We start from the raw sequence: 22468 nt of genomic DNA, 5'->3' as shown, positions 1-22468 counted from the left end.
ACTTAAGTAAAAGTCTGACATAAAGAAAAGGGGCGTTAGGGAGTTGCAGGTGACTGAGCAATACCTGGAGCGGAATGAATAAGGCACCTGGAGGATCTTTAGTATACAGAGACCTTTACCTGGCACTTGACTGGAGAGTGTGCAGGATTTTACAGGGCAGGAAAGTCTCAGGCAGCCGTCCACCTTGCCTTACTCTTCAGGTAGAGTTTTTCCCAAGCAGGCTTGACTGAGACAAAGACTCAATTGTAAGGAAAACATGTTTTGTAGAACTTGTCGGCATTGACACATATGGTCTACCGTAGGCTCAAGTGACTCCCTTTACATGTGGACCCAAGCTGACACTGGATTTGTCAATTATGTTGGAGAAAGAAGTGTTCTCTTAAAGGCAGCCGCCTTTGGTCTATGCAGTTCCATAGCAGGAGGCAGTGAAAATGGCCGTGGCGGCATAGGATTGTCAAATCTACACATCAGAACTGGAGGTGTAATGTCACTCGACAGAAGCCATAATCAGTTCAGTACTGCAGTGTGAACCACAAAGTCATCAAGGAGGAGGGATAACTCAAGAGTCCACGTGTGACAGATGCTCAGGGCTGTGCACTGCACATGGCAAATTCATAGTGACAAATCAACGTGAGGCTAAACGATTCCTCCTGGTTCGAAGTTGGCAGGTCAGAAATTTCAAATAAATGGCATAGACTAATGGACATCCTAGTGAGGCTGAAACGAAAGAGACTTTATCTTTCTCTCAGATGCCATTGAGTTTCTGCTATGTTCTTTGGTCGAATTCTGTACTGGATTCTGGGAACAAAAATGTGCCTAGTTTCACTCTTCTAGGAGTGGGGGATTGGCTTGCTTTTGAGATTGTTTTTAAATTTGGGGGATAGTGCTGTAAAATCAAATTGTATCTTAGGAACTCTTTAGACTCTTTAAAAGCATGGTTCACGAGGGACTTGATAAACTGATAAAACAGCCAAGGCCCTAAGAGACCCACACCCGTGTCAGTGACAGAAGTCCAAGCTACAGATACTGAAGGAGCCCTCAGTCCCATTCAGGCAATTAAAGCCCTGTCACTGAGAATGAACCAAATGTACATTTGGGAGGATTGTTTATGGACATTTAGGACTTTGGATTTTTAACCCACAGTAACAAGGACACTTGATTTCAAAATTGGGCTTTAATACTTTGGGACCTTAATTCATAAGAGCGTTTAATGTGTGCCCTTTTAATTTCTCTGTGAAGAATTTGATACCGGCAAAGGTGTACTTTCACCTTTGATTGATGATTGATGATTTCTGAATTGTATTACTGGATGCTTTTATGTATTTAACCTTAGTGTGTCATTTAACCTCATCAGCTTTCTGTGGTTAGCTGTGCTGTGGATGGCTGGTCGAACAAAAAGTTGTTTCTGATCATTGGATATGAGTAGCCCTGGAGTTAATTTAAATTAATGCAATTTCTCGCCCATATCAGAGACTTCTGGGATGAAACTCTAAGTCGTCCACCAGCAGTTCCCGGAGGCCACTCAAATGAGTAGCCCCATAAAAGTGTGAGCAGGACTGTCCTGATAAAGGTCTATTCTTTTTCCTGAAGGGAGAGTGATATTCCGTTAATTACAGGTTTAAAGGCATAGTTGAGTGGGTTAAGAGATTGAAAAAAACAGGGAAGCATTAGTGACAATCTCCCTTCTCATTCCTAATGGTACCTCCATGTGAAGGGAATTTGATTAGTATAACTTTTAACCTCCCTGCTCTTATATTCACTGACACTGGTTGGGTAAGGTGACCTACTTGACTGGCAAAGTTAGGAAGAATAACTGGCCATGCTTTGCTAAGCTCTTCTTTCCTTCCTCTTGGGAGTGAGTCTGGTGATAGAGAGACAAAAGTTCTCTGCTCCACTGTGGACATGCCCCTTTCACATGGGTTTGCCTGGAACCAACTTGCTGCAACAAAGTGTGTAAGTCTGGATAATTCTAGAATTCAGTTGACAGACTCACCTGACTGTCTCATGAAGCCCCTTTTTCCAACATTGGCTCTAACAGTAAAAAGTGACATAATGTGTGGGCTCCAGTGCAAAATGAAAATATAGTGCCTCTTGTTCAAACTGCAAAGAAAAAGTGTTGTTGAAAGTATTTGCACTGGGGTGCATAGTGTCCTTCCCAAGTTCATGTTCACCTGGAACCTGTGAATGTGCCCAAGTAAATTCTTTTTTCAGATAGAATCGAGATAAGATGACATCATACTGGATTAGGGTGAGCCCTAAATGGGTTCTATGGGTTGTTCTCTCTTCTCTTTTTCATCTTTTTCAGCCGAAGCGTTTGGCTAATATTGGGAAGTAACACGAGTAAGAAAGGATATGATAAGATTCCTTGGACATTCTTGTTTCTTAAAAAACAACTGCTTTCTTTCTGTGTTAGAAGTAAGTTCCGATTCAGATGGAAAGCGTGGCCTCCCGGAGCTGTTAACACCTTCACTTAGTCTTGGATGTGACCAGTAGCACAGAATTCTGGTGGAACTCAGTAAGACTCCAAATGGGTACGAAATAAGCATGTCATGGAAAGCACGCCATAAGCAGGGTGAAAACTAGATGGGAATGGGGCAGCAGGAATGGTGGCAGACACACATATTGCACATGTCTCCTCTGCTCATGCGTATATTTTATTGTCCCATAAATTTTACTTACAAAACGTAAGTTCAAAGATAAAATCATTAAGAATTTCAAGACAGCAATAGCAGAGCATGAAAGCAAGCAAGCGTGGGGCCCTTCTGAGCATGGCTCATGCGGGACTTGATCAACTGGTAAAAGAGCCAAGGCTCTGAGATACCCACACCATGTCAGTGACAGAAGTCCAAGCTAGAGATATTGAAGGAGCCCTCAATGCCACTCAGGCACTGAAAGCCCTGTCACTAAGAATGAACTAAAATGTAAATTTAGGAGGATAATTTATGGACATTTAGGACTTTGGATTTTTAACCCACAGTAACAAGAAAACTTCATTTCAAAAGAAAATGTGAGGTCTTCAAGTTTGCTTTGGTTATTGAGGGTCCTTTGTGGTTCCATATCAATTTTGGAGTCGTTTCTTCTATTTCTGCAAAAATAGGGGATTTTGATAGGCATTGTATTAAATCTGTAGATAGCTTTGTGTAATATGGACATTTTAACAATAGTTCATGAACATGAGATGTCTTTCCATTTATTTATGTCTTCCTTAATTTCTTTCAGTAACACTGTAGTTTTCAGTGTACAAGTCTTTCATGTCTTTGGTTAAGCTTATTCCTAAGTATTTTATTCTTTTTGATGCTATTGTAAATGGAATTGTTCTCCTAATTTCTTTTTCGGATTGTTCATTGCTAATGTGCAGAAATGCAAGTGATGCGTATATGTTGATTTCATATTCTGCAAACAAACTTTGCTAAGTTGTTTTATTAGTTCTAATAAATTTTTTGTGAAATATTTAGCATTTTCTACATCTTTTCCAATCGTTTCCCTTTCAGCCTAAGTGTATCCTTCAATCTAGGGGACCTTTTGACCTCCATCTTAGGCTTTCATCTTAATTCTCAACTTATTCAGAGTCTTAGTTGGTTAGTGTTCTCCTTATTGTTTGCCACTTTGGAGAATCCAACAACATGTTCTACTCAAGGTGAGACCTCTTTTCTCTTCCACCTCTGAAGCTGAATATCACTTATTACTTACTTCATTCTCTTAGAACTTAGCATTCGAAGTTTCAATGGTGATCTTTCTTAAAGGAGGTCAATATGCTCACTGAATTCAAGACCTCTGGTGAGTTGTGTCAAGTGTGTAGGAATCATATTAACTTGTTGGCTGTTAGCACCCCCGGAAACATTTCTCAAGTGGCATTTGAGCTTGATATTCAGGTTTATTGGACACCGCATTGAAGAGATTACCAGAATAAGAGTAGGCTGGTCTTTCCTAAAGCAGAGTTTATCCAAGGGTGACCTTGTAGCCACCTGCATCAGATTCATCCCCGTTGAGTCATTGAGTGCCCTCAACCCCCCTAAACTGTAAACTCCTTATAGACAAGAGTTATGTTTTATAGGTCCATCCACGTTGCTGCAAATAGCATTATTTCATTCTTTTTATGGCTGAATAATATTCCACTGTATATATGTACCACATCTTCTTTATCCATTCATCCATCAGTGGACATTTAGGCAACTTCCATGTCTTGGCTATTGTAAATAGTGCTGCAATGAACATTGGGGTGCATGTATCTTTTCTTTCTTTCTTCTTTCTTTCTTTCTTCCTTTCTTTCTTTCTCTCTCTTTCTCTCTTTCTTTCTTTGTCTCTCTCTGTTTCTCTGTTTCTCTCTTTCTTTTTTCTTTCTTTCTTCTTTTATTGTCACACGGCATGTGAGATCTTAGTTCCCTGACCAGAGATGGAACCCATGCCCCCGGCACTGGAAGCACAGAGTCTTAACCACTGGACCACCAGGGAAATTCCAGGGGTGTATGTATAGTTTTGAATTAGAGTTTTCTCCGGATCTATGCCCAGGAGTGGAATTGCGGGACCCTATGGCAGCTGTATCTGTTCCTGCACGTCTCACATCAACCACCTGCACTCCAATCCTTGCTCTCAACGTCATCTTCGGGGAACCCAACCTGCGACAGGGACCTTGACAAGAAGAAATGGCTCAGGGAAAAGCTACCTGCACAGGGAGGAGATAGAGGCCATCGCCCCTGGGGTGCGGCGGGGAGAGTAGGCACAGAGATTTGTCATTTCACCCCCGATACTCATTTCAGCCCTCCTGGCTGCCCCACTCTAGGTCACCTCGGGATACAGAGGTGACCCGGTTAGAGTCCCTGCCTGTGCAGGAAGCTGGGTGGGGGCACCAGCGGGTCTGAATCATATTAGTGCAGGGCCTCCCCCGCGGCACTGGGGTTATTCGGGGCGGGTCACCCTCTGCTGAGGGCCCCTCCTGGGCACTGTGTGGGGTTTAGCAGCATCCCTGGCCGCACCCATTTGATTCCAGGGGCCCCTCCCCCCCACTTGTGACAACCACAGATTTTCCCCACACATCACGGAAGAACTGGGTGAGGCGGGAGCAGGATGGCCCTGGGCGAGGACAGCTGTGTTGAAGCAACCAGCCTGGCCCAGGGCAAGGTCTGCCCCAATCCCGTCAGCGCCTGCATTTAGAACTGCCCCTTTCCTCTCCCACCTCCCCTGCCCTGCAGTGGTCTCCGAGACCCCTCTCTCATCCCCATGTAATAAATCACACCTTCTCAGTTTACTGTTTGCTGCCCTCGCTAGAACGTGAGCTCTTTGAGGACAGGGATGCGGTTATGTCCCCAGCACCTAGAAGAGTGTCTGCTGTGTAGTAGATGCTTCCTAAATACTTGCTGAATAAAGGAGCTGAATAAAGGGATGAGTGGATGAATGAATGAAGGTTACAATGGAAGGAGGGGGGAGATGCCCTTTCTAGCTCTCGGGGGTTGGGAGATCAAGTGAAAGATCCGTCCTAAATAGGCTGACCAGCCTTCTGGGGTTCCCCGCGACTGAGGGTTTCCCCACAGTTCCAGCGCTCAAACCTGAAGGGTCCTGGGCAAACTGGGGGCGGGTGTTGGTCACCCTATCTAAGCACAGTAACAATTCCAGCTGCAGTAGCAATGGCCAATGACCTCTACGGTCTTATTGACCATGCACAGTTCTTTACCTGGCGGGGAAGGGTGGGCCGGGATTGGAATTCTGGTGATCCAGGGCGGGTGAGGGCACACCCCGGGCTTGTGTAGGGGAGTCCAGGAAGGTTCTGGAGGAAGTGACCGTGACACAGGAGGGAGGGAGGAGTCGAAGGAAGAACGTCCCACATGACAACGTGTGCCAATGGCCCTGGGCCCAAGGTCACACCTGACCAGGGCTTGCTTTTTTTTTTCTAATTTACTTTTTCCCACATGGATATGCAATTGTCCTAATGCCATTTATTGAAAACTCCTTAATTTCCCCACTTTCTGTCATAGCAAGTTCTCATATATCTGTTTCTGGACCTTTATTCTATACCATAGAGCTATACGTCCCATCCTTGCATCACTAGGGCTGTCTCATCACTATAACTTTATTTTTTATTCATTTTTTTTTTTTTTTTTTTTTGGCCGTGCCGTGCGGCATGTGGGATCTTATTTCCCTGACCAGGGATCGAACTCGCGCCCCCAGCAGTGGAAGCTCGGAGTCTTAATCACTGGACCTCCAAGGAAGTCCCCAGGGCTTGCTTTGACATCCATTGAATGGTGGCAGGTGGGCGCGGGGAGCAGCTGTCTGTGAGCCATCCTGTGTAGAAATGCAGGGTGGAGGGGAGGACAGATGGAGCGGGAGGGGGAAGAAGCAGAGGAGGGAGGGAGGCAGGGCGGGCGAGAGATAGAGAGTTTCCGGAGACTACAGCTCTGGCTGTGTCCTAGGGCATGAAAGCTGAAAATAGCTCCTAGTGCCGGAAGCCTTGGAGCCGGAGCCTGGGAGCCAGGGTGACTGGCTCTCCTCCCTGGTGTGTGTGTGTTGGGGGGGGGGGGGGGGTGGCTCTGGGCTTCTCAGGCTGGGAATGGGGTGCACAGAGCAGGGACGGAGCGGGGACCCTTCTCTCTGGGACCTCGTGGGCCATCCTCAGCTCACAAAGCTGAGCCACTCCTGCCCTACGAGTGAGGGGCTTCTCCTCCCTGTCCCCTGGATCACACCCCCTCACACACAACTTCCCCGTGTGTGTTCCCAGCAATCAAGAGAATCTGTTTTTAAAAGATTTGGGGGAGGGGGGTAAACATACAAACAAGAGCAGAATGGATACTTTTTCAGAATGTGAATGGCTCTGTGTAAGCCCACCCCCAGGGTAACCACAGTCCTGACCTCTAACACCCTTGACGAGTCAGCCTTGGTCTGGGCTTGCGGACCCACGGAAGCTTCCTCATCCCCTCCTTCAGATCCCGTCGCTCCCTCGGCGTCTTTGTGAGAAGCAGCCGGGGAAGTGGGACTGCTAGGCTGTACTGCTGCTAGAACTCCACCTGGGCTCCACCAGGCTCCAGCCCCCCGCCCTGTGCACCTCTCTGATCCTGAGGCACCTCAACTGGTAGGAGCCGCATCACCTTCCCTCCCGGGACTTGTGACACTTAAGGCAGACACCGAAAGGACAAGCCTTTGGCTCCCTGGCTGGCAAAGAGCAGCTACTCAATTGTCATAAGTGTCCGTATCAGTGAGGGTTCTCCAGACAAACAGAATCCATAGGGTGTGTGTGTGTATATACACACACACGTACATATGTACACGCATACAAAAATAGACAGCTGTGTATATATGCCGTATGCATACACACATATACACATATAGTATATACAATGCACACATACATATATACACACATATAAAATGCATAGTTTGTATATATACAGTATGTATACACACATATACACATAATAGATACAATACACACAGACATATACACTATACATACACACAAATAAAATGCATAGTTTGTATATATACAGTATGTACATATACGTATAACACATGCAATAGACACACCTAGGTACATATATATCATACATATATACACACATACAAAGATATTTAGGTGTGTATATAGACAGTATACATACATACACATATAATATATGCAATACATACACGTATATACATATGGACACACATATACACCTACATATAAAAGCACATAGCATAAAAATATATATGTACTGGATATATAAATTCATCGTATATATACATACATATATCATATATATATAAGATATAGACACATACATATATACAATGTATACACACACATACACACCTATATGTAAATATGCGCATGTACATACACATATAAATACATACGCAAGTGTGTATATAATAGTATATACAGATATACATATAATACCTAGAAACATATACACATACAGGTATACAACATATATACACACCTATATATAAATATACACTGTATACATACATACATACAGTGTACATATACTGTATATATACACACACCCATATATTAATATATGGGTGTGTGTATATATACAGCATGTTCACATTTATAATATGTATTCTATATATATACACAGACATTCATGTATACAATATATACACACAAATATATAGGCTTGTATGTATACTGTATATAGTACTTACACATATACTACAAACGCACGCACATATAAACATATGTGTATACATATATATAATATGTATACACACATATACAAATTAATAGGCTTGTATACATTCAGTATTTTTACATATATAGTTTTGTTTTAAGGAGTTGACTCATGTGACCGTGAGGCAGGCAAGTCAGGGCAGGACTCTGGGCTGGAGACACAGGCAAGAGCTGATGTCCCAAGGCCATTGGAGGAACAGTTCCCTCTTTCTACGGAACCTCATTTTTCTCTCCAGTCCTTCAACTGATGGACGAGGCCCACCCACGCCGCGGCATTGACAATCTCCTTTACTCAAAGTGGACCAATTTCAGTGTTCATCTCTTCTGAAAAATACCTTCCTGGCCACATCTGGAATAATGTTTGTGGCTGCCGGGGCCCCACGCAGTGCGCACATGAGATTAACCATCCCCGTGGCGATGATGACACTTTATTTTCTCCCTTGACCATTGTCACTACTATTCCAATTAAAATGGCAGCGCCATGAGGGCAGGGCATTTCCTTGTTTGCCAGTACTGAGCATCCAGGGTCTGGTGCCTAGCATAGGCTAAATACACGGCATTTTTTTGAACAGAAGCCAGGATTCTGGCTGTCATACTTAATGAGGAATTATAGTCTTATTATTGGTGGGGGGGGGGGGGTGCCACGGTACGTCAAGGGCGGGAGTCGAACCCGCCACCCCAGGCCCCAAGGGGTCTCCCCGGGTCCCCACTTCGGGCCGGTGGGAGTGGCCGGGGGCAGCCGAAGACTTGCGTGCGTGCGTGCGTGAGAGGGGGCGTGTCCACGGGGCGGGCGGCGCTCGCCACGAGTGAGTGGTTCAGCTCGGCCCCAGCTCGTTGTGCTCGCCTCACACCGGCCGGAGTTGGCAGCAGCGCTGGAGGCCCCGGGCCGGTGACCACAAAGAGGGAGCCGGGGGCCGGACGGGAGCGCGGCGGCGGCGGCGGCGGCGGCGGCGGCGGCGGCGGCGGCGGCGGCGGCGGCGGCGCCAGCTGAGGCCCAGGCCAGGCCCCCTCCCCTCAGCCTCCCGCCGGCCCGCCCGCCTGTCCCGCCCCCGCCGGCGGCGCCCCGCCCCTCCCCTAACCGCCAGACTAGCCTGGTGCGGGGGCCGCGCGCGAAGACATGGGGGAGAAGCTGAGGCTGGAGTCGCCCGTGGGGGCCGAGCCCGCCGTCTACCCGTGGCCGCTGCCGGTCTACGTGAGTGCCGCCCGTCCCCTCTTCCCGGACCCCCGCCCCTCTTCCCCCACGGCGTGCGCTGAGCCCACCGAGAAACGGAGCGACTCGAGTCGCCAGACCCTCTTTGGAGCCCCCCTTCCCGCCCCGCCGTGGTTCTCCGCGGCCGTTCCAGCCCCCGCGCGCAGAGTGGGCAGAGGGGAGCCGGGGCCGGCCGGGGGCGCAGACTCGGCCGCGGGGACCCCGTGCTTCCGAGGGGCGCCCGAGCCGGGCTGCCGTTGGCTCTGTAGGGCTGGGGACCCCGGTCCCCCCGGGCCTGGACTGCCGGCGGGCTTGCCCTTCCGTACTTCATGATCTGACACGTCGGGTTTCTTTTTCCTGACCGGCTTTACCAGACTTTACCTGACCAGCTTTACCAGCGTCCCCTGATAATGTGTTAGATATTCAAGTTTTAGGGCCCGGTCCCAGCCCTATGGAATCAGCAACTCTGGTGGGGCTCAGTGATCTCTGTTATAACAGGCCCTCCAGATGATTTTTATTCACCTTAAAGTTTGAAAATATCTGCATTGTCAGCTGACCAAAGCGTCCACCAGCAGGTGAAGGGGAGTGGCGCCTGCAAAAGATAGGGACTGGCCAAGGCAAGTACAGGAGCATTTACCGCGGTAGTAATGGAGAATGCCTTTTCTCCACTGGTTGGCACAGACTAATATCTGGGAGCAGTGGCAGGGTTATTTAGGATGCTTTACATTTCAGTGTAGAGTGACCGCTGTCCTGGTTTGCCAGGGACTTCCCCTGTGTGAGCACTTAAAATCTCATCCTGGCAAACCCCTTAGCCCTGGGTTTGAAAAGCTTAGGGAATAACCTGAAATTTAGGGGAAACAGGATGTAGGTTTTGGGCAAGTCACAAGTGCTAATTAAAGCTAAGCAAGTATGGACAACATCTAGCCTTCTTTACCCCTTTGCGGGGAGGTAAATCTGATTGGGTGAAAGGACTTATTGTTAAGAGATCTTTGTAGAAACATCCCCTTCTGCTTAGTCCGCTGGTTCTCAGTTCTGGCTAGACATTGGCATCGTCTGAGGAGATTTAAAATGATTTTATTGGTCTAGGATGACCAACCGTCGGTGTGAGGGTTTTTGAAAAGTGCTTCAGATGATTCTAATGTGCAGCCAGATTTAGGTGCCACTGCTTAAGCGTTTGAACCGCTGCTACATATTTTCACCTCATCTTCCTATGAGAATATCCAACTGTAGTTGAGGTTTGTTATTTTTCTTTTTCTTTTTTTAACTGTCTTATTATAAGATTTACTGTCTTAAATAAGATTGAATGTACAGAAAATCCTGCTAGTCCATCTGGTGTAGCTGGATACCCAGAATAATATCGTTAAGATATGTACCACTTAAGTATTGTGACTGGCCTTTTTAAAATTAACATATGCATTAAATTAGTGTTGATAGTATAGATGTCTTTCGAAGTTGTCATGTTGGGGAGCTATACCTCTAATCTGCTGCCATTGCTAAATATCTGGACACCTCTTATTAGGAATTGCTTTTAAAAATCTTTAGGGATTAAAACCAAGATTGCTGTATTATTTGTACTGGGACCACAAAAACCTCACAAAGTTCCCCCGCTGTACCTTCTACTCCCATCTCTAACCCTTGGCAACTTCTAATCTGTTCTCCATCTCCACAGTTTTGTTATTTTAAGAATAATATGTAAACATAATCATGAATTACTTCATCTTCGGAGACTGGCTTTTTAAAATTTTTCGCTCGGCATCATTCCCTTGAAGTTCATTTCAATTTTTGCATATATTAATAATTTGTTCCTTTTTGTTGCTCGGTAGTATTCTATCATAAGATTTTATCACAATTTGTTTCAACATTCACCCATTGAAAGACATTTGGGTAGTTGCCAGTTTTTGGCTATTATAAATAAAACTGCTATGAACATTTATGTGTAAGTTTCTGTGGGAACTTCATTAAGTTTTTGTTTCTTTTGGATAAATGCTCAAGAGGACAATTACTGCATTGTAGGGTGAATCTACTTTTCGGATTAAAAGAGACTGTCAAGCTGTTTCTCAGAGTGGCTAAACCATTTTATATTCCCACCAGTGATGTGATATAATTTTTCTACGTACTCGCCAGCATTTGATGTTGTCACTATACTTTAATTTTAGTTATTCTCTGATATGTCATTATGGTCTTAATTTGCATTTCCCTAATGGCTAACGACGTTGAACATCTTTTCATGTGCTTCTTTGCCATGTGTATATTCTCTTCCATGAAATGTCTGTTCCTGTCTTCTGCCTATTTTCTAGTTGGATTTTTGTAAGTTGTTTGGAGAGTTCTTTGTATATTATAGATACAAGTCATTTGTCTCATATGGGATTTTCAAATATGTTTTCCCACTGTGTAATTTGAGTTTTCATCCACTTAAAAGGATCTTCTATGAAGCATTTTTAACTCATTTTGATGAGATCCAATTTATCAGTTTTTGCTTTTATTGATCATACTTTCGGTGTCAAGTCTAAGAATTATTCACCTAGTTCTAGATGCCAAAGATTTTCTCCTATTTTTTTTTTTCTAAAAATGTCCTGCTTTTACATTTAAGATTATGATCCACTTTGATTTAATTTTTGTGTAAGGTGTGTAAGGTTTAGGTTAAGGTTCATTTTTTATTTGTTTTTGTCGAGGGATGTCCAACTGTTTCAGTACCATTTTTTGAAAAGTCTATTCTTCCTTGATAGCTTTTGCACTGCTGTCAAAAACAAGTTAAATGTATTTATGTCAGTCTCTTTCTGGGTTCTCTGTTCCATTCCATTGATCTATGTATCTAGCCTCCATCATTACTGCAAAATCTTGAAATTGGGTAGATTAATTCCTCCCATTTTAATCTTCCTTTACAAATTGTTTTAGCTATTCTTCAGCCTCTTCTTACCATATAAATCTTAGAATAAGCCTGTCTATAGCCACAAAAACCTTGAGGGCATTTTAAGAGTAATTGTGTTAAGCCTCTTAACTTGGGGAGAATTGACATCTTTATTATGTTGTGTTTTCTAATCCATGAACAAGGTATGTCTCCCTATTTGTTTGGGACTTTAAAAATTTTCTTCATCAGCATTTTGTCATTTTCAGTATAGAGGTCCTATAAATGTCTTATTGGGCTTATATTTAAATATTTATTTAGGTCAGTTGTAAATGGCATCACATATTTTTATTTAAGCTTCTACACATTTGTTATTAATACATAATTTGATAAAATTGTGTTGATCTTGTACTCTAAAACATTTACAAACTAATATTATTTCTCAAGCTCTTTGTGGATTCCTTGGTATTTTCTCCATTTAGATTGTCATCTCATCTTCAGATGCAGACAGTTTTACTTTTCCTTATTCAATATAATAGGATATATTACTATTCAACATTCAGTAGGATATATTCCTTCCTATTCAACATAGTAGGAATAGTCCTTTTATCTTTTAAATAAACTTTTTAAAAACTTAACTTTTGAATTTATGTATTTCTTTATTTTTGCTTTATTTTCTTACTAGAACCTCCAGTAATATATTTAATAAAAGTGGTGAGGGCAGATATCGGTGCCTTGTTTCTGATCTTACAGAGAAAGCATTCAGTCTTTCACAGTTAAATATCATGTCGGTATAGGTTGTAGATCATCTTTATGAGTTTCAGTATGTTCCTTTTCTATTCCTAGTTTGCTTGGAGTTTTCTTTCTTCTTTTTTTAAAATCATGAATGGGGTTGGATTTTGTCAAATGCTTTCTCTGCATTAATGGATAGGATTACATGACTTTTCCCCCTTAATCTATTGGATATGGTGGATTACATTATTTGATTTTCAAATATTTAACCAACTTTGCATAACTGGAATAAATACCATTTGGTTATGGTATATTATTCTTTTTATATATTTCTGGATTTAATTTGCTAATATTTGGCTGAGGATTTTTACAGGCAATTTCATAAAAAATATTGGTCTGTAGTTTTCTTCTTTCTATACTATCCCTGTCTGGTTTTGGTATCAAGGTAATACTGGCTTCATAAAATTAATTAGGAACTGTTCCCTCTACTTCTATTTCTTATCAAGTCATGTAAAATTGGTGTTAATTCTTTAAGTCTTGGGTAAAAGTGAAACATCTAAGCCTGAATATTTCTTCTGGGCGTTTTTAAATGAAAAATCAGTGTTTCTAATGGTTACAGGAAAATTGAGATTATCTATTTCATCTTGGCTGAGTTTCGGTAGTTTTGGGTGTAGAAGCATGGGTCCATTTCATCTACATTTTTGAATTTATAGTGTAGACTTGTTCATAATAACTTGTCCCTTATTAACCTGCAGGATATGTCATGGTATCCCCAGTTGCATTTCTGATATCTGTGATTTGTGCCATCTCTCTTTTTATCTTGATCAGTCTTGCTACATCTTTATTGATAAGATTGTTTATTTCAAAGAACCAGCCTTTTGTTTCATTGATTTTCCCCCCCTATTTTCCTGTTTTCAGTTTCATGGATTTTTGTTTCATCTTTATTATTTCCTTCTTTCTGCTTGTTTAGTGTTTTTTCCTCTTCCGTTTTTACTATTTTAATATAGAAAATTAGATTATTGCTTTGTAATATTTACTTTCCCAATTTAGTGCTATAAACTTCCCTTTCAGCATTGCTTTCACTTCATTCCACAAACTTTGGTCTGTTATGCCTCCATTTTCTTTTATTCTATGCATTTAAAGTTTTTTCCTTGACTTTTTACCCATGAGTTATTTGGAATTGTGATGTTTAGTTTTCATGTGATTGAAGATTTTCCTGTTGTCTTTCTGTTATTGACTTCTAGTCTGATTCCATTATGGCTAGAGAACAGACTCTCTATGATTTTAATTCTTTTAAATCTGCTAATGTTTTTTTATCACCCAGTATATGGTATATGAGTGAATGTTCCATGGACACTTGAATATGTATTCTGCTTTTATTGAGTGTGTTCTTTAAATGTCAGTTATATCCTGTTGATTGATGATGTTTTCAGTTCTTCCATATCCTTGCTGATTTTTCTCTCTGGTAGTTCTATAAATTGCTGTGTTGAAGTCTCAAATAATAATTGTAGATTTAAAATTTTCTCCTTTTACCTTTTTCGGTGTTTGCTTCATGTGTTTTGAAGTTCTTTTGTTTGGTGCACACACATTTAGTATCACTAGGTCATCTAGGTGGATTATTCCTGTTATCTTTATGTAATGACCCTCTTTGCCCCTAATAATTTCCTTTGCTCTGAAATCTACTTTATCTGATATTAATATAACCATTCCTGCTTTTTCTGATTAATGTTCATATGATATATCTTTTTCATCCTTTTACTTTGAACTACCTATATCATGATGTTTAAAGTAAGCTTCTTATAGACAGTATATAGTTGGATCATGCTTGTGATTTTTTTCATCTACTCTTCCAATCTCTGTCTTTGACTTGGTTACTTAGATCATTTGCAGTTAATGTAATTATTGCTATGTTAAAGATTAGGTCTACCATTTTATTTTTTGTTTTGTCTTTTACCTTAGTTTCTGAATCCTATGTTTCTCTTATTTTGCCTTCTTGTGGGTTACTTAAACATTTTTTAATAAGTCCATTTTAATCTAATTTACTTATAATCATTTGTGTATACTGTTTGTATAGTTTTCTTAGTGGTTGCTTTTGGCATTACAGTATACATATGTAACTTATCATAGCCTACTGGAATCAGTGTTTTATTACTTCAAGTGAAGTTTCAAAATTTTACTTCCATTTAGGTCTCTTAATAGTCCCCAGTTTTAAAGTATGATTTTCTGTAGTATTTCCTTTATATACATTGAGAACCACATCAGATGGTGTCATAATTTTTGCTTTGACCATCATATAGGATTTAAGAAACTCATGAAGCTAATGATAGTCTCTTATATTTACCCCATTTGTTTTCACCCATTCCATTGTTCCCCTTTTCTTTCTGAAGTTCCCAGTCTTCTGTTATTGTTTTTTTATGTCTTCATAACAGTAGGTGATATCTGGGCTTTCCAGTGCCATTGGATATGAGTTTCAGGAAACACTGAGCCTGGCTCACTTAATGCTGCTGAGTTGGAGGGTTTGTATATGTTGGGCCTGTTGGCACAGCAGATGCTAGCAGATTAGACTAATGTTGATGGGACTAGTGCCCCAGGAGGATGCATTCCCATTCAGGCTATGCTGCTGCTACAGTTGATCAAATCCCCCTCTACCCCAAGTGTGGGGCAGTGACCTGCTGCTGTCACTGCTTCTTTATTAGGCTGCTTTTGCCTCAGGTGTGTGGTGGGATCCCTTGGAAGCTGCTGCTGCTGTCAATCACAAGGTTAAATTCATTTTAGAAATACTTAACTATAAATATGTAGCCTGGCTCTTGTAGGACCTCTGTATTTGTTTTTTATTGCTTTCATACGAATTACCACAAATTGAGTGACTCAAAACAACGTAAATTTATTACCTTACAAGTCTGACATTGGTCTCAATTGAGTCAAGTAAAAGTGTTGGCAGGATCGACAGATGAATGGATAAAGATGTGGCACATATATACAATGGGATATTAGTCAGCCGGAAATGAAATTGAGTTATTTGTAGTGAGGTGGATTGACCTAGAGACTGTCATACAGAGTGAAGTAAGTCAGAAAGAGAAAAACAAATACCGTATGCTAACACATATCTATGGAATCTAAAAAAAAAAAGAAAAAATGGTTATGAAGAACCTAGGGGCAGGACAGGAATAAAGACTCAGCCATAAAGAATGGACTTGAGGACACAGGGAGGGGGAAGGGTAATCTGGGATGAAGTGAGAGAGTGGCTTGGACATATATACACTACCAAATGTAAAATAGATAGCTAGTGGGAAGCAGCCACAAAGCACAGGGAGATCAGCTCTGTGCTTTGTGTCCACCTAGAGGGGTGGGTTAGGGAAGGGAGGGTGGTAGGGAGACGCAAGAGGGAGGAGATATGGGGATATATGAATATGTATAGCTGATTCACTTTGTTATGAAGCAGAAAGTAACACACCATTGTAAAGCAATTATACTCCAATAAAGATGGTTAAAAAAAAAAAAAGTGTTGGCAGAGCTACATTCTTTTCTGGAGGCTCTTAGGGGTGTTTCTGTTCCCTGGATTTTATCAGCTTCCAGCGGTCACTTGTAGTCCTTGACTCAGAGTCCCCTTTCTCCACCTACAAAACCCAAAATGTTGCATCTCTCTGATTCTGCTTCTATTAGGACATCTCTCTCTTTCTCTTTCTACAGTTGGGAATGATTTTCTGCTTTTACGGACTCATGCAATTAGATTTGTTCCATGAGGTAATCCAGGATAATCTTTCTATCTCAAGGTCTATAACTTCAGTCATATCTGCAAAGTCCTCTTTACCATGTAACGTAACATATTAATAGGTTCTAGGGATTAGGGTGAGGGCATTTTTAGGAGCCATTATGCTGCCTACCACACCCTTAACAAGTGACCTTGAGAAAGTTACTGAGATTTTTAAAGCCTTACTTTCCTCAAACATAAAATGGAAAGAAAGATATCTAGTTAATATCATGAAAGTGAAACAGTATATATGAAATCAACTAATTCAAAAAGTAAGATTTCTTCTTTTTCTTTATGATTTACGTGATTCTCAGAGTTCAGGTACTTGAAGAGTTACTTTTTTTAAAACAGAGCTAAGGAATTTCAGGGTTCAGGTGCTGTAAGATTGTCTGAATTATCTGAGTAACAATTAGCTAAGCACAGGTGTAAAGCATTTGATTTACTCCCTGGTGTTCTTTATCTTCTCATCCCACTAAATCCATATCCCTTGTCTAGCTCCAGCCAGTAGAGTCAGAGCTTGTTTTACTGTTTAACTAAAGTTCAATTTAAATTCTCTCTACATCTCCAGATTCTCAGCCCTGGTTGCATATTACAATCACCTGGGAAGATTTCAAAAAGTACTGATGCCGAATTTCTACCTATCATGGATATTTGAGGAGGGACCTGGCATGAAGTGCTCTAGCTTATGGTTTGTGGAGCCAAATCATAGTCTACACTGAGCCAAATCACTTGCGGTATCACCTCTAAAAAGGAGTTTATCTGTGGTGACTAATGCTCTTCCTTTGTCAGTATGCTTGATTTGTCCCTCTTTGGAGGAAAAAAAAAAGGGGGGGGGGGGAACCCCAGCAGTTTGGCTCCCTGAATTACAACCTGATGCTGTGGAATTAGTGTTGGCTCAGAGCGCACATCTTCGGATACCCATTCTCTCTCCTGCTCCCTTGCGTGAACTTATATCCTTGGGCAGTTTTTCATCCACCACCCTCTTTTGCTTCTAATCTTAGCAAGTAAAGTCTCCCCTGAATGAAACAGCATTTCATGAGACTTGCTGGGAGCATAGGTCTGTTCCAGACCTATCATATGTTAGCTAAAGCAGATATAAGTGATGTGTTTTTGGCATTCATCCTTATGGGTTGGAGAGAGAAGACAGCATTTTATCCTTTTAGGTGTCATCTGACTGGGCAAATGGGCTCTTTCCCTCTGCTGCCTACCATGTCAAAAACTGAGGGTGTTACCTCTAGAAGGTATCTTCTAGGTATCAAAATAGTTCAGATAAGTCAGATTTCTCAGTAAAAGATGGCAAAACTATGGCTTAGGTGGTTAATTTTACATGTCAATTTGTCTGGGCCACCATGCCCAGTTATTTGGTGAAATATTTTTCTGGATATTTCTGTGATGGTGTTTTTGTGTTTTTTAAAATTTTGATTTTTATTTATTAATTTATGCTTTTGGCTGCGTTGGGTCTTTGTTGCTGCACGTGGGCTTTCTCTATTTGCAGCAAGTGAGGGCTACTCTTTGTTGTGGTGTGCGGGCTTCTCATTGCGGTGGCTTCTCTTGTTGCGGAGCATGGGCTCTAGGTGCACGGTCTCAGTAGCTGTGGTGCACGGGCTTAGTTGCTCCACGGCATGTTGGATCTCCCCAGACCAGGGCTCGAACCCATGTCCCCTGTATTAGCAGGCAGACTCTCAACCACTGCGCTACCAGGGAAGCCCAGGTTACTTTTGAACTGCAATCCCCACACTTGTAAAATGACATTAAAAACCACTCTTTCTGTGGGTTCTTAGAATTAATTAAGCAGGTTATGTGTGTAAAGTATCCTGGCACTTGAATGAGTTGTCAGAACCAAGGGCTGCTGGAGACGATGCTTATTATGCCCTAGGTCATCTCCCCTTCTACTGGGCGGCAAGTAAACACAGACACAGTAGTCAATGCTCTGGAAGAAGTGAGTTCTGGTGCTGCAGAGCACAGAATCTTTTTTTTTCTTAATTTAAATTTTATTTTATATTAGAGTATACTTGATTTACAATATTGTGTTAGTTTTAGGTGTACAGCACAGTTATTCAGTTATACATATATCCATTCTTTTTCAGATTCTTTTCCCGTGCAGGTTATTGCAGGATATGGAGTAGAGTTCCCTGTGCTATGCATTAGGTCCTTGTTGATTACCTATTTTATATATAGTCGTGTGTATATGTTAATCCCAAACTCCTAATTTATCCCTCCCCCCCCTTCCCCTTTGCAGAGCACAGAATCTTGGAAGGGAGAGTTCAGGCTTCTTGGAGGAGGTGCCATCCTTTCTAAGGATATATAGAAGCTCCTGGGGTGGCAGGAGGGAGCAGTGGAAGCTCCTGGGGTGGCAGGAGGGAGCAGTGTGTGTCAAAGTTTGAGAAATATAAGAAAATATGGCAAAAGTAAGGTACACGAGTGGAACTCAGGTTTTGGGAAAGAAATGAGCGTTGATACTGGAAACCTACTGGGGCCAAACAGAAAAGGGCCTTCTTTGTCCTGTCAGAAGTTTTAATGTTTATCCTGAAGGCTGTGGGAAACGCTGAACAACAGTGAGATGGACTTCTGGTTTAGAGACTCACTCGGACCTCCATGTGGAAAGCACTTGATGGGGTGCAGGCTGAATTGTAATCTAAGGGTCCCACTTAAGTTGTAAAAGGTTGGACTGGATTTCGGAGATCCGAGAGGGAATGGGTGGGGCCTGGTGACCAGTTAGAAAAGGGAGGGCAGCAAGCGTGGGTGACAGTTTATAGCTGCATCTTTTTGTGAGATACACAGCACAGTAGGAAGGGATTGGGGCTGGGGAAAGGATCTTACTTCATCTTCAGTGCTTTTGGGGGGCCTGGTAGACAGGTCTGGGCCCAAGGTACAGATCTGGGCTTTTTGGGAGGACAGGTGTTTGAAGGCATGGGAGAGACTTAGGTTACCCACAAGAAGGTCCAAAGAGTCATAGGTGTGAGAGCTTTTTCAGTGGGTATATTGAGGATGCTTATAAGCTGAAAGAAAGTAGCCAGCAGAGGAAGGGTGTGAAGATCTAGGAGAGGAAATGATTGCTCATTTGTTTTCAAAAAGCTGAATACTTATTGTGTGCCTGGCCCTTTTCTAGGATCTGGGGTTCACACCGTGTGTTATCTCTTCTGCAAGGACAGTTCAACTCATCCCCTGGTGAAGAGAAGTCAGATTATTCTTTGCATCCCATTCAGGTGTAGGAACTGTTCTGTCCCTCTGAAGGGACTTTACTTAACCAGAGTAATAAGTTAGAAATCAAAAGAAATTCGAGCTGGAAGGGACCTTAAAGGCCACTGTACTTAATGTTGCCTAATATTTTACCTTGATTGTAAGAAAAATTTATTGCAGAGCCCATTCTCTTCAGAGTTCCTTCACTGAACTTTCTTTGTGTTTTTCATCCAGTGGGTCTAGCTTGTAGATTTTGGCCTCCTCGTAAATTTGCTTCTTCATCCACATTACATTTTTCCCGGACTATGGCAGAAGCTCCTGGGTGGTTTCGCGGCCCCTGGACTCAGTTCCTCTAAGTTCATCTGCCTACTCGGGTTGAGTGATCTTCTAACATGAAAAGATACGCCTAAAATAATGCTGCTAATGACTTGCCCACACAGAGTTAGTGCGTACTAGCCGCCCAGCGTGTGCTCTGCCCAGAGGCGTGTAGTCTGAACTGTGCTTGGCCAAGCCTCCTGGGGCTCTTTGGCCCTGAGGAAGGGGAGCTTTTTGTGATCACTCCCTTTACCTAATCAGTCCTTCAGCAGCGGGGCGCCTTTTTCTAATCAGCGGAGGCACCCTTACTCAGCCTGTGGTAGCCCCAGGGCTCATCACCTGTGGGATACAAGCCATGCTCTCTCCCAGGCTTGCTTCGACCAACATCTCTATTTTCTGTCCCTTCTCACACTTGGACCCCCCCCCCCCGGCGTTTAGTCATCCCCACCTGCAGTATTTACAGTGCCCAGCAGGTGTCAGGCTTCAGTGTCTTTGCAGAGGTGTTCCCTCTGCAGTTACTGCACCTCCTCCTCCACCTCTGCAGAGCCTCAGCTTTCTCGATTGTACTTCAGGGTTATCATGAAGCCATCACTTAGATATAACTTTTTGCCGCCATAGGAACCTCTGTGCATAAAGGTTATGGTTCTTTATCTCATGTGATTGAAATTTTGAGTTTATACATGTCCCTCCTTAACGAGGCTTTAAGGGCAGGAGTCGTTTCTAATCCTTAGCACAGAGCAGATGCTTTTTTTTCTTTTTAGATGCTTTTTAATGATGATAAAATGTACGGTTTAAATCACTCATTTTACAATAATTTTGCTTTAGGTTGTGACAGAAATAAAGTTTCCAGAAGTTGTGTTCCTGCAATAAGAAATAAAGATGTGACCTTCCAGTTGTGTAAAGCTCACGAATGCTGTGTAAGTGCGTCGGGTGCAATAAGGAACCTGGAGCTAAATGGGCTAGTTCTGAGAGAGAGAGACTTAACTATGTTAACAAAGGTAAGCCTTCATTGTGTCCTGCCAACATTTGATAGTTGCTTTTGGGGCAAACTAAACGGGTAAAATTTTAAACTGTTCTCCCCATTAAAGGGATTGAATAAATAGGCCACTTTGGTGCACCTGTGTCTTGCGAATTGTCCAATTGGAGATGGAGGTTTAGAAAGTGAGTTTCAGTCTTGTTTAAGTCTCTTCCCATCAGACTGGTCTCGTGATTTCCTACACGCCATGTTACTTCCTGTCTACCTTTTCTTGGTGGTGTTCATGCCTGGATTGTCTCCTGTACCTGCTCAAACCTTGGTCCATTCTCATTTGTACCATGGAAGTTTGTCATGCTGGATGCTGTCAGAACGAATTTTACTTAAGTTTGTGTTAAGCCGCAAAGCACACATTTTGTATAATTTCTGTTTTTTGTGTTTGTTTATATTTTTATGGTTTCTCTTCAAGAAATATTATGAGAAGGGAAATAGCAAGATGTAAAGAGCAAAAAAGTCATCATTCTCTTTAAATTGTTAGAACATGTATCTGCAATCATAATTATAATGCACTGTGGTATGTGTTAAAATAGGAAATATATGTAATGTCCCGTAGGAGCAGCAGAGTCAGTGGTGTTAGTGGGGGTGTGTCACGGAAGTAATCACAAAGCAGGTGACTGTTGGTTGGGGTCCTGAAACATTAGTGTGTGTTCCCTGTGTCCAGTAGTGGTCTGGAGGGGTCAGGAAGCCTGCCTTTCAGTTTGAGGGAACAGAGGGTTTGAGGTCCTCTCTCTTCTATTGCTCCAGTATACTGCATAGCAGCTAATAAAATACTGGGTTTATAGTTGACATTTAAATCGCTGATTGATCATCAAGATTGGGATGTATCATTGGAAATGAAAATAGGAAGAGTCTTATGCTTTTTAGGTTTTTCTTTTTTTTTCCTATGTCTCAGAAGGCTCTTTGACGGGAGACTTTTTATTCTCCCATACAATTCCATGAATACTTTTACCCTGGCACTTATTTTAATGGCATTTTCAATTTATAAATGTCTTTGAAACACATATTGTAAACTATTTGAGGGTAATGACCATGGCCATTGGTGGCACATCTTAAATGTGCATCGTGTTAAGTTTTTTTTTTTTAAATTTTATTTATTTATTTATTTATTTATTTATGGCTGTGTTGGATCTTCGTTTCTCTGCGAGGGCTTTCTCTAGTTGTGGCAAGCGGGGGCCACTCTTCATCGCGGTGCGCGGGCCTCTCACTATCGCGGCCTCTCTCTCTGCGGAGCACAGGCTCCAGACGCGCAGGCTCAGTAATTGTGGCTCACGGGCCCA

At 42.3% G+C, this 22468-nt stretch overlaps 1 long non-coding RNA gene across 1 annotated transcript; it reads left to right on the top strand.

Annotated features, from left to right (window-relative positions):
• Positions 1 to 8966: 8966 nt before the first annotated feature.
• Positions 8967 to 21050, top strand: LOC309654307. Its single transcript, XR_014260129.1, has 2 exons — positions 8967 to 9338; positions 20984 to 21050. It is a non-coding gene; the product is annotated as an uncharacterized lncRNA (long non-coding RNA).
• Positions 21051 to 22468: the final 1418 nt, after the last annotated feature.

Source organism: Balaenoptera physalus (genome assembly GCF_965194825.1).
Source record: "Balaenoptera physalus genome assembly, contig: HAP1_SCAFFOLD_2663, whole genome shotgun sequence".
NCBI classification, from domain to species: domain Eukaryota; kingdom Metazoa; phylum Chordata; class Mammalia; order Artiodactyla; family Balaenopteridae; genus Balaenoptera; species Balaenoptera physalus.
The sequence above is the reverse complement of the archived record's forward strand: the minus strand, read 5'-3'. Positions and strand labels throughout refer to the sequence as shown.